A 13,343-nucleotide genomic window follows, 5' to 3' on the forward strand; every position below is an offset into this window, starting at 1 on the left:
AGATGTATTGTTTCTTTTATATACATTAGAAATCAACTGTTTCTCAGATCAACTGTTAAAAAGCCAGTCAATCCTTCAGTTGATTGTCTTCTAATCATTTTTTTAAAATTATGTTTTACACTAAAAATCTATGAATTTGAGTTTATAGATGGACCAAGGAAGATATTTCTACTAGAAACCAACGTCTGTATTCCAGGGGAACAGCCATCTTAACTTCAGGATTTGGTTAATTCATCTTTTATGTTAATTTATTCCTTTCTCCCCTTTGTTATTTTATTGTCCATGTTTGGTGCCAACTGACTCTGGTTTTATCCGTAAGGGTACACAGGAGGGCTGGCAACATCAGCCCTGGAGGCAAGTCTATCTATGTGCCCCCTTCATGATAAAATAACACCCTCGTTATTACCCAGCCATGTCCTAAACACATTTTGGAAATGCATGTAAATGTAAATGGCTTAATGGATAGTGATTGTCATCCTTGGGAACTTCAGGCTAAAGCTCCCCAGTGCCGTCCCTCTTTGGGTAGGCCAAGGACCTCCATGGGCATGGAAGACGTTATCAGTTAACAGGGCTAATGGTGGTGGTCAGCGGGGCCAATGATGCCAGTGGACGGGGCCAGCAATTGTGCGGGCAGGGCTAGCCCCAATCACTTTATATTTGAATGGGATTGGCAGGGGGAGGTCATGGGCAAGCAGAGGGATGTATCTTATCCTCAATAAATAGTTACTAATTAAACATTATGTTATGGATCAATTGGGGTCACGTGAACCACCTGCACCCCTAAAAAAAATGAGTTACCCCCTAATGATTTTGGGTGCACTGTTCCTGGTGCTGCAAGTAGTTAAGAGGTGCTGGGATATGTGGAGGGGTGGCTGGAGGTGCTGCCCTGGACCGGTACTAGGGTAGAGCCCAAAGTAAATACATAACTGGAGGGGTGGACTGTATATGTAGGCTGCATTAATCCCCCAGGCACCAGATCAATGTAAACGTATAAGAGGTCATGGTGTTCCAAAATTTTTTTACTCATGCCGTTGCCTTCTCATTGATTTTAATTGGTTATGATTTACTTTTACAGTCAAAAGACTCGCTTCTTCTATCGTAAAAGCTAATACGAGAAGGGAATTTAAGCATGCATAGTACTGGCTATCCCTATAATAAGGCTTAGGAGAAATTATGGTTTGAGATCTGGAAGCATGGAGGGGAAAAAAATCTGGATTTCTAGCAAAAGAACTATTAACTTCACCCCCCCCCCCATGAAATGTATCTTTAAGACTGAGCATAAAAGAAAGCTTAGGTAGTCTGCTGCATCTTTGATGACCAACCTTCCCTTGTCTTATTAGTACCAGAGACTGGAGGAGTATTCATGAAACCATGAGCTTCACTACATACTATGAATCTCCAACCCCAGTGAGCTTCTCCTGCCAGAATAAATGAGCTGAGCCTCCTAATACATTGTTAAAAAAGACTTCTCTTCGTATTAACTATGTCCGGCCAGCTCAGTCCTACTTGTAGGAGAGGCTTACCAATGTGGCCTTTAATCGTGTAATACGCAAACCTGCGTGGTTTAAATCCAAAAAATGTATTGTAGGTTCTCCAGTTGCTAAGTTTAGGGGAAATTTAAAACAGCCTGGTTTTGGCCAATAACCCTCGAGGTGGCCACTTAAGCCAGGTCTTAGTTGAAGCCGACAGGGACTAGATTTACTACAGCTAATTGAAATGACCAACAGCTCTAACTTGTTTAGGGTCCAATAACTCAATCAGCCCACAAGTCTACAAAGCCAACCTGGATCACAAGCTCCTTCACAGGCAACATCAGACACGTGTGTCTAGCAGAATGATGAATAAGGGAGAAGGGTTTACTTAATACGGAATGTCTTGTCTGGGAATAATAGATCATGAAAAGGAATGTGAGCCGTCTGTCTTCTGCGTACGTTCGAGAAAAGTTGTAATTGCACAATGTTCACGCTCATAAAAATATTTCAGAAATGAGTATCAACATGATTACCAAAATTTGTGTGATACACTTTGAGAAACATTTGTTTACCCCTTACGGCGATGTTTTGAGGAACCGTGAGCTGAACTACTGTCTGAAATCCAACAATCTTAATGGTGTCACAAGTAAAAATAGCTGTAGCTGTATTAGTCTCTTAGAAGACATCTCTGATACCCATTAGCAGGTCGTTAGGGATTTTTATGTAATAAAAAGCTCTTTTACAATGAGACATATTTATAAATATTAAATTTTTTTTAATATTAAATAGTTATTTGTAAATAGAAAATATTTTTTAAAAAAATGGCCTGTAGGATGAAATCTAATAATTCTTGTGAGTATTCACTATGTTTTTATTGCTAGAATGCCATCTTTATTCAGTATACAAAAATTTTTCTTCGTGGGTAATGATTCTGTTTTCCATACCATCATCTAATAGATTACTTAGTTGGGTGTCAATCTTGAAAATGTAGTTGTCTCATAACCTCCTGTACATATTTAGTTGCGTCTTGGACAATTATTGCCCCCCCCGTCCACTTTTTTAAAGTTAAACTTGAATTATCTAGTAGTTTCTTAAGAATGTTACCATTTTGGCTATTATCGGGGAAAAAATGTTGGAAAATTGAATTTTTTTAAGTTTCGATAATTCGGCTTTTACGGTTTTCTGAAAAAGATCTGTTTTCATTACTCATTAATTGGGTAGAAAGAAATATGACTTTGATTAGTTTTAAGAGTTGTAATTTTTCTTAAACATTTATATTCTTGCTATAATCCTTCTAATCTGTTCAATATGCATTTATGTTGAAAGGTTTTGTTGTGAGGGTGCTTCTAGTTGAAAAAAAATTGGATTCATCCTGATGGGGCAAGAAGTGTTTTTTCACCGTAATTAATAGTATTAAATGAATTAAAGCGACTGTGTGAAGGTGCGAAGGACAAGCCTTTGCTTAATAACTCCACACTTGAAATGTTAATTACATTTAAAAGTTCTTTATTTGTTTGCTGCAGTAGAATGAGAATGATCTTATTCGTCTTGGTTCCTCGTCTGCTTCTTCTTGTCTTTCCCTGTTTTCTTTGTCTGTAGTAGTGCAGTCTGTTTTTTGCTGGATCTGTATCCTGAGAAACCTCATCTAGGATAAAAGAAATTTGAAACATATTAAGCTCGTGTAGAAGCTGAAGAGTTAGACAACACTTAGCATTTGCTCACTGTTTTTTGATCATGTGAGCATAAACTAATTTACCAATCTATCATATTTAAACTGCTGTATTTGGTATGATGTAAATTTGCCGACATTGATTTTGTTGGATGTGCACTGGTTTGGGTAGTTTAATAATAGATGCTATTCTAAATTGGTGGCATTTATATTGTATTCAAGCCCATATAGGGTTAACAAGTAAGATTAGTTAATACCCAATTTGCTGAGTAATAAGTCTGCACAGAATTAATGGGAACATCATATAATGTTTTTCAAATTTATGAACAATTTTGATTGATCTGATACAATCTTTTAGAGAAATATACACCGATCAGCCATAACATTATGACCACGTGCTTATTAGTGTGTAGGTCCCCCTTTTGCCACCAAAACAGCCCTGAGCCATCGAGGCATGGACTCCACTAGACCTCTGAAGATGCGCTGTGGTATCTGCACCGAGACGTTAGCAGCAGATCCTTTAAGTTCTGTAAGTTGTGAGGTGCGGCCTCCATGGATGCATCCGGGTGCCGTGTCTTCTCCAGGTAAGCGACGCACCTGACCATATACGTGATGTGAAAGAAAACGCGAATCATCAGACCAGGCCACCCTCTTCCATTGCTCCGTGGTCAGTATGGGCACCCTGACTGGTCTGTGGCTATGCAGCCCCATACGCAATTTAAGCTACAGTAGCTCATCTGTTGGATTTGACCACATGGGCCAGTCCCCCCCCCCCCATGTGGCCAGTTTACTGTTTTTCCTTCCTTGGAACCCTTTTGATAGGTACTGACCCACTCTAGCCCTTGTGAAAGTCGCTCAGACCTTACGCTTTCCCATTTTTCCTCCTTCTTACACATCAGCTTTGAGGACAAAATGTTCACTTGCTGCCCAATATATAAATTCATCATGAGTTTGACCATACATTAAGCATGGTAGCATATCCTGACTTCTTGGCTTCTGTCCTCCCATGAGAGCCTTTGCTGCCTTCCATAGCCCTCATGTTGTTTAAGTAGTCTTGGCTGTTGATTTTGTGTTTACCTGAACTCACTAGCCACACTGACCCAGTGATTTCAACACTCATTATAAATGGCTCAAGAAGGATTCACATTGTCAGCAACCAAAACAAAAAAATATATAAAATATTATATATATATATAATTATTTAACACTAAAAAACTATATAAAACAAAATAGAAAACCCTAAGGTATATTGATCATTTATAATGTATGAGAAATAAGTTGATTTGCAATAAATTAATAATATCCAATAAGTTTTGTGGGTGTGAATTAACGTTCTGGCGATATAGTCTGTTAGGTACTTGTATGAAGCTGCAATTGACTTAGAACACTGCAATCACCGAGGTAATAACAGCGAATAACAGCGAATGGCTGGGTCTTAATTACTCCTGAAAAAATGTTTTATATTATTTCATTCTTACTCAACGTCAAGAAAATGAATCCTTGTGTCTGGATTCTGGATTGTGACAGCTTTCATGAGAATAAGAGAATGAGAGAATAAAAGTAAGGGCCAAAATGCTTTTTTGGGTTTTTGTTTTGGCCCTATCAAATCTTTTTTCAACACGTATTTTTATTTGGTGCTGGCAAAGTTTGTACAGAATTAGTCACTGTCTGTCAAAGCCAAACAATAGGAAATGTAGGAAGCTGAAAAACTGGTGCAAAAGGTTAGCAAGTGCAAACGTCTCGGACAAAGACTGGGGTCTCCCGGGGACGGAGGGAGGCTCGGCGATGTCCCACCCAATTTGTTTACTGGAAGAGGGCAGTGAACGTCTGAAAAGGAGGAAGCGGAGAGAGGCAGCTATTGAAAGAGCCTAGTGGACAAAATACAAAGCTCTGTGCAGGACAGATGAAAAGCACAATGGCTTGGGGACTCCTAACTATGAATAGAACAACTTATCGTTCTATGAGTTAACCCACTGAGTACCTGCTGTGTGAGCCACAGATGGCTATTCACACTCTTTGGGCACTCAAGGGATTAACAAGAAAAAAAGCCATTCTTTGTTTTTACCAAGACTTTTACAGGTTTGATTAATTTCTCTCTGAAATATATGCTGTAGCATATGCGGTGGGGTGTTCATGGGGGCTGCTGCCCCAAGCGCAACCAATACAGTGTACCTAGAGCCCCTCAGAACAGGATCTCTTCCTCGCATTGTATGTTCTAAGCCCTGGGATACAAGGTCATATCTCAGTGCTTCGCTGCAGAAGGACATTGGAAGGGAAGACACTAAGGAGGCTGGGATGAGCCCATCCTGTAAATGGGCGATGTAGCAGAGGGCCGGCCTGCCTGCCTACGTCTAGTCAGACTAAGCCAGAATATGCCCCTGGGTATATGCAGGTTAAAATAAATGTCACTAATATGCACGACACTGGCTGCGATATGCTGCTATAAAAGTAAAGTATTTTGCATATTTTGTTGGGTATTTTAAGCGCTGATTAATAGAAAAACACAGTGTGGTTGGTCACAAAACCTGCAATGGTGGCAGGGTGCAAAATAGTGGAGTTCCCAGCCACAAAACACAGCAATGAAAAAAGAAGTGCAAGCAATTAATGTATCTTCATACTCCAACTGATGAATGCACAGAAGTCCAATGAATATAGAAATATGCACTTTATTGAAAAAAATAATCATAACAAAGCCAATGGAGAGAGGTCGCAAATGTTTCACCGTGAGGCTTAATCATAGACCATGCCTATGATGGTCCATTCAACCAGTACTCTCAGAGGACCCCATACTCAAAAAAATATTCCCTGAGCCCCCAGCACTGGCATATAAACAACCACCAAACCTGAGGAAAAGACCCCAGAACAGGAGATTATACAGAATGTAGCTGTACGGGGCAACAAATCCCACTGCAAACATTGCCAACATATATGTGACAGTAACACAGCCAGTCACAACAACAAAACATACACCACAAAACATGATGTACATGATACAATGTTCAACATGTGACAAAGGGGGCTACATTGGGGAAACGGGCCGCAGCTCAGAATGAACCTACACAGAAGCTCTATTAAAAACCACGAGGAAGACAAAATATTGCACCGCAGTAGGACATCACTTCACCCACAATGATCACTCCTTCCAAAACCTGAAAATTAAGGTGCTCAAAGGGAATTTTAAAGACTCTCACAAAAGTAAAACATCTGGGATGAAAATGATAACATATTTCAACACCATAAAGGAGGGACTTAATGTGGATTCTGGTTTCCAGACACACTACCAGAACATTTTAATGCGTGTGTAATTGTTATACTTGTCTCTGATGTGTTAATGTGTTTATTGGTTATCTATGTTTATTTGTTCTGGCCTTTGGTTATCTCTCAAACACTCTGCAGTTTTCACTCCCAGGACCATCATTTATGACACCCCCTTCCCTTCTCTAACACCATCACTTGCTTTAAGTAGTAACCTCTGTCATGTTGATTAGTATTGCTTTAGACCTGAAGAAGAGAGGAAAACTCGAAAGCTTGTCTTTGAAATATCATGTTAGTCCAATAAAAATGGTATTGCTGCATACTGCATGGGAAAAGCAATACAACTACCGAGTTAGAAGAACCAACACGACACTATTTAATGGGCCATACATTCCTCCGTTACACATGCTGTATAGGATTTAACAGCAGATAAGGATCATTTGACCAAATAAGTCTGCCTAAATTGCGATGATCTTATTTTATTATGTACTGGTCCAGTTACACAGGAAAACCCCTCCATCAGCGTATCGCAAACATCTGATTCAAAAGAACAATCTAAAGCAAAACACAAAGCATGTTTCCTCTGTGCAGGAGAAGCAGTACTATTGTTCTTCACAACACTCGTTAGAGGGATGCCATTGGTATTCTATATATTTTTTTATTTTTTTTTAAAGTTACATTTTTATACAGATTCAAAAATGACATGTACGGCAAGATAAAGTGTAGCGTACCAAGATTTCGCATAGGAAAAAATAAAACGACCATTCAGAGGTTGATGGAGCGAGTAGAATAGAGTCCATAGTAATATACATAAGTGTACAAAGGTACAATCAAGGTAACATTGTATCCACAGTAACGAATAAAAGTGAGTGAGCCTTTGGGCTGGCGTATTGTCTCATTGTATAATCAGTAGGTTAAAGATAGTGAATCTGTGTAAAAAAATGTTTAGTTTTTTCCGGGAATCACAAACTAAATGCCAATGTGGCAAACAAAAACCTGAGAGGTGCGAGATGACGCATATCAGGGTAACATACATGTTGGAAGAAAAGAAAAGAGAACACAAACCAAAACGGCATATACTAACATGAAGTGTAGGGTCAACGTAAACAGTTGTTTCTGGAGTTCCAGGTGATTTAAACAGTGGGAAACTCCCTTCATCATAGATTCTGATTCAAACCAAGACTCTAGAGGGAATGTGATCTGTAACTCTATTTAATATTAGGGGGAACCCTTAGAGTTACCCAAAGTAAAAAATGAGCTTACATTCACAGTAGGGCAAACAATTTGGTATTACCTGTTCTCCTCTGAGCTAGTTTCACACTAAAACAGGACCTCAAGGACTCTCCCCAAGAGTCATGGGGTAAAGGGATACCAACTATGTCTTGATTAATTTGATTCATTAATTATAGGTAAAAATGGTCGAGAGTGAGTATGTATATATATATTTACTGGTTTTCTTGAGCAGAAGAAATTTACCCTGTATTTTTGTTCTACATTTCCCTTATGAGCTAGATAGTGAGTAAACATGTAGAGTGGATCATCCTCATATATTTATATACACAGACAAAGGGTTCATTGCATATATCTGCCCTATGTTTTGAGTCCATTACAGATAAATGCAGTACTCCTTATGTACATGTTTGATATTTGATCATATTTGGGTTTTAGTACAGGAAATAGCAAGGCTTTTTAGCATGCAGCAATCCCCTGGGAGATGTGCGCATCCAGAGATATGGATCTCCCTTGCCCTGCCCCCTCGAGCTCTCCCACATCCCGTGAAAACTTTTCACTGTGCTGTTTTCTTGAACCAGTTTTTGTTTAATGTTTTCACGCAGTTGCATATAAGCTATTTGTATGTGTCCTAGATCTGTTACCTTAACCAAATCTACTAAATCGATTCGTTATAATAGAACATTGGTAAACAATAGATTGGCTCAGTCTTAATCACCGAGTTGGACACTCTGACAAATTAAAGTCTATGGAGAGGACTTCATTAGCATAAAGACTCAGCTCAGTGTCATGTTTGGGCAGGGAAAGTCACCCAAAAAAGATCTATTAAACAGGTCACCAGAGCATTGATTTTATGGGGAGAATTTTTTTCCCCACAGGACTTCCTCTTTATGGACAGATTGCAATGTGGCTTCAACATTTAAGTTATACCAGAGCCCCAGCTAGTTTGCTGCTTCATAACTTCAACCTTAGTAGTCACAGTATTGCCTAAGTTTGACAGTTCTGGAAGAAGAAAAAAAATACATCCTTGTAAAATCCACACAATCATAGAGAAACATCATCATTTAAATTAAAAGTTACAAAAGTTTTGCGTGCTTTCCACAACAAGAACTGGAAACTGTAACTATTGAAAATACTACGTAGCAATGTGTGCACTTTATTGTTCTTTCACAGATTCTGTCTCTGCCCTGGGTTTCCTGATTTCTGTCCTGCGAGTGTCTTTCTCAAAGAAAACATGTTATTTTGAGTTTTTGGCTGTCATCCCAAGAATATTCTGTAAAGAAATTGCTGGGCATGTTTCCCCATAGAAGGTAAAATATACGCAACATGCTTTTAATTTGAAGAGATAAATCGCTAACACATTATCGGATAATATATCTGTAAAATGTGTTCTGCAAACTCATAGACTAAATACAAGCAAAACTCTGTTAACACTGCCTGAAAATTACTTTATCTTCATATTCCACATTTTTTTTAACATTGTCTGAGCCAACGAAAACAGAAATAAATTCATCCCGTTTCTATATAGCTTCTGCTGAAACTGAGTAATGAAGAAAGTGAATAGTGAACTTCATGACAAAGTTAATATTATCACAAACATAAAATAATAAGAGCATGTTTATGTCCAATAAAATTTATATGCAATTATTGCTTTACATTTACCATACGAAAATACTTTGAGATTAACTCACCAAGGATGGACAGCCGCTAAATACCTTGTCTGATGGTGTAGCCCTGCTTGGGAGCATCTCCAATTTTAGATAAAGAAGATTGATCCCTATTACCGTGGTTTCATTTTACCTGAAATGTAATACAATGTTCTGCAGCCTTATTAGCATAATAATTCAATTTCTCTTGGAATTCACCTGAAGCTGCCGTCCTCTGCTTTGCTCAGGGCCGGTACTACCTATAGGCAAGGTAGGTGACTGCCTAGAGCACAGATCTACACGGGAGCGCTTCCTCTGCGGCACACTGGACTATCCACCACTGGAGTAGCAGGTGGGTTGGGGAGATATTGGATCTCCCTCTAATTGACCCTAAATAAAGGTATGAATTGATGCTGAGCATCGGGATATGACGTCATAGCCCAGCACTCAGGAGTGAAGCCGCACGCACCATGACGGAGCAGTGAGACAGAGACCTTGTGCTCCCACCACAGGACTTAAGCAAGGTAAGTGATGGAGAGATAGGTAGTGAAAAAAGAGAGATAGATAGTGTAAAGGGGGGAGATAGGGTGCTGGCCAAGTCCAACGTATGTAATATGGGTCCTGGGGCAAGTCCTATGTGTGCAATCTGGGTGCTAGGGCAAGTGTCTTTTAATGAAGTCTATGGAGGCTCTACTGAGCCGGGATTGATGCTACCGATGGAGTTATCAGCTATACCCCATTGCGTGCAGAGTGTAGCCCTCACCTAAACACACCCAGTGGCATTCCCCCAGATTAGACTGCTCTCTGGGGGCTCCAGGAAGCGTCATAGGCTTCATGCATCATTGAACCTTAAGGCCAGGGCACCAAGTATTGACTCTCTGTTATTTTTTAAGGTGCAAGCACTTCCACGGTGGTGGCCCCGCTGCCACGCATATTTTAATCACCATATCTCTCTGTCATTTATTGTCTTCCTGGGTAGAAAGATGACAGAGTTGTTTTTTTGGGATTAAATAAACTCGATATTGATTCTTTATACTAACGTCTTCATAGTGACTAAATACACAACTAAATCCCAAATCACAGAACAGTTTTCATTATACGCCTTAGGCCTGCATTCATCCAAAATCCACTCCTGTCAAAGAGACGGCTAGATTATTATATATTTAAAATCGTGCTAGATAGCACTGTCCAAACACTGCATGAGACAAGAGTGTAATTTCTGGGACATAAAAGCGCTCACTCTGTGGCCTCTGCACATCTGAATCCAAAACATTGCTGGTTAATTCCCCAGTAACATCATGGCAACGTTTAACAATGACCTGCGATTTCTCCCCGGTTATCTCTGCACTACCTGCTCGCTCCCAGCTGTGTGGCATAAATTGGCCAGACTCAAGATTTGGGGGCATTATATGATTCCTTTTATCCAAGCTTTACAGTGAGTTCACATTTGGGGAATGACTTATGACATGCTAGCTATTAGATTATTTTGTACTTAAGTCATGACTGACCCGGTGAATAGAATCCACAATATCTTGCATTTTTGTGGTAAACTGCAATGTTGGCACTTCGACGAGCCAGAGGTCAGAACAATGTGCACTTTGTTGTAGCTTCAGACGCAGACTATCTTATAATATGAATGGTATTGTCTCCACCAGGATTTAACTCGCCACTCCTGTAGGGTTTCACAATGTCTTAAATGCAGTCCTAAGGAATGACATGTGCTTGCACAGGGTATACTTAATTAAGAAAAAAACATGTACATGAAGCGTGCAAGACAAAATAAATAGAGCTAAATTAACTGATTTAAATTTAGTCAGCTGGGCCATTTTGTGTATGTATATTTTCTCTTGTGAATCTCTTGGGCTTCTCCCCAATCCCATTGTACAGCGCTACGGAGTATGATGGCTCTATATAAAACAATAAAGAATAATAAGGGTGAGTGCAGGTGTGGACCTCCTTGCTCACCAAGCCTACAGAGAAACAAACTACCCCTCAGTGATGGGGCCTATTAGGCTAAAACATAGATCTTTGCAATCTTTGGCTATGATTACGTGCATAACTATAAGACGATGAAAGCTTGGTCATAAGTCCAAGTACGTTACGAAGCCTGTGGTACCTATGGAGTTCCCTCGTTTGGTTTGTCCCAGACTTACCTCTTTATGCCCCAAATTTCAAGAAGAAGGCAGGAGCAATGCGGCAGCTCGCACTTTGAAGACAAAGAGTGCTCATGTGCTAGTATGGATGTGTAATTGTGTGTTAGCATGGATGTGTGTGTATAAGTTTTTTGTGTTAACATGGATGTGTGTTTGTGTGTTAGCATGAATGTGTAAGTGGTATGAGGGGAATGTATGTTAGCATGAGTATGTAAGTGTGTGTTTGCGAGTGTATGTCGGTGTAAGTATGTGACTCAACCTGACTCAAAATCTTATGTTAGTGTTATTAATATGTTTTCCTGACCTCTTTTGAAGCAGGTTAGCACAAATAAGATCCCATGTTTGGTTTGGATTGATAGATTTTCCGAAGGTAAGTTCCCTGTGCTAAACATTGTAATCGGTGACACCACTGACATAGGAAGCTCACAGTCTTATTGCCAAAGTGCCGTAACAACATGTTTTATTGCTTTCGGGAGTCCGTTTGGCATAGCCGTGTGCTTTCTAATACATCTGCAGACTGTGAAATCTGAAACAACCCTCACCTGTCTGCATAAAATACCCTGGTACATAGGATTTTCTTCGTGTAGTGACAGGACTTGGCATTAACGAAAAGGCTGTCTGTTGACAGGCAGCACCATGGTGGAGGATCATTTTTTATAATGCCAATGGGGGCTTTTTTGTACTTTTTTATATGCACTTTCTATTATTTTTAAATGTGTTTCTGACTGAATTCTTTCACGTCACGGAGGTGCCTCGCCACTCTGACATCACATCAGCTTTTGAAAGCAGAAGAGGGCGAGGGGAGTTGTCCTTCTTGCCCCATGTTTCATACGTTCCAGTGGTCAGTGGGCTTAGGCTGATATCTTTCTAAGCACAAGAGAGCAAGGAGGTCCACATCTGGACTCACCTTTCCACTTGGGGTGGGCTACTTCATAGCCTGTCCTACGGAGCATCTCCATCGACCTCAGGGGCAGTTCAGAACCGAAATGCGAGCAAAACTGCATTCATATCAATTCATCATTGGTAAAGGCTCATCATTGGGGCAGTAGATTGTCCCTTTAATTGGGTAGGTTATCTCTTGGTGCCCGCAGCAACAGATGCCACCTCACTGTTTTTGTGTAAAACACAGGATTGTGTGCATTTTCTCCGTTATAACAGGAAATACAAGTTATTATTAAAAGCAAGGTCAAAATGGCTTCATGACAGTAACACGGTGTACCTGGAGCCTGTACATAGGCATTATACTTTTTATGGCTTCTGTTTAAATACCTAATTAATCCTACAGCCTCACTAATCATATTAACAACCTCACGCAGTACTGCTTTTCACACACCACCTGTACAAACATATCGTAATTCAGAACATAGGATCTGCTTAAACCAAAGGACAACATTTAACAAGCAAATAGGTGACAATTCTATGTATTCTGCGTGCACCGATTCCAATATGTGTGCTAGAAACACAGTAAATTAACCTACACTTTTTTAATTTTATATTTCCCCCTTACAGAAACAGCTGCTATTTAAAGCATCCTGGGATTTTTTTTTAACGGAAAATAAAACATCAATAAAACAGAGCATGCAATGATGACACAAATATTTAATTAAACATACTTTTCAGTAAAAGTGGGCTAATGAGTGGTAGAATCAGTTTTACAAAAAAAAGACAATTAAGCTACTCATTTGTCAAGCAACTAGAAATGATATGCTCACGATACTTCAACAATCCTGCTTTTGTGGGTATTGAGGTCCTCTGATCTCCATTTACTAACATAGGGATGTAAAAAAATTGGCCTCCTTGTGATGCTAGTCTTGCAGGGTGGCTATTTGGGTAAAGCGATTAGGTTGCCCCTGAAATATTGGGAGATATAGTGCATTTAATTAATATATTAACTATAGTTTTGACTTGACCTGGTTCC

This window comes from Sceloporus occidentalis, unplaced genomic scaffold (assembly GCF_023333645.1).
Source record: "Sceloporus occidentalis isolate IW3139 unplaced genomic scaffold, rSceOcc1.0.p SCAF_34, whole genome shotgun sequence".
NCBI lineage: Eukaryota > Metazoa > Chordata > Lepidosauria > Squamata > Phrynosomatidae > Sceloporus > Sceloporus occidentalis.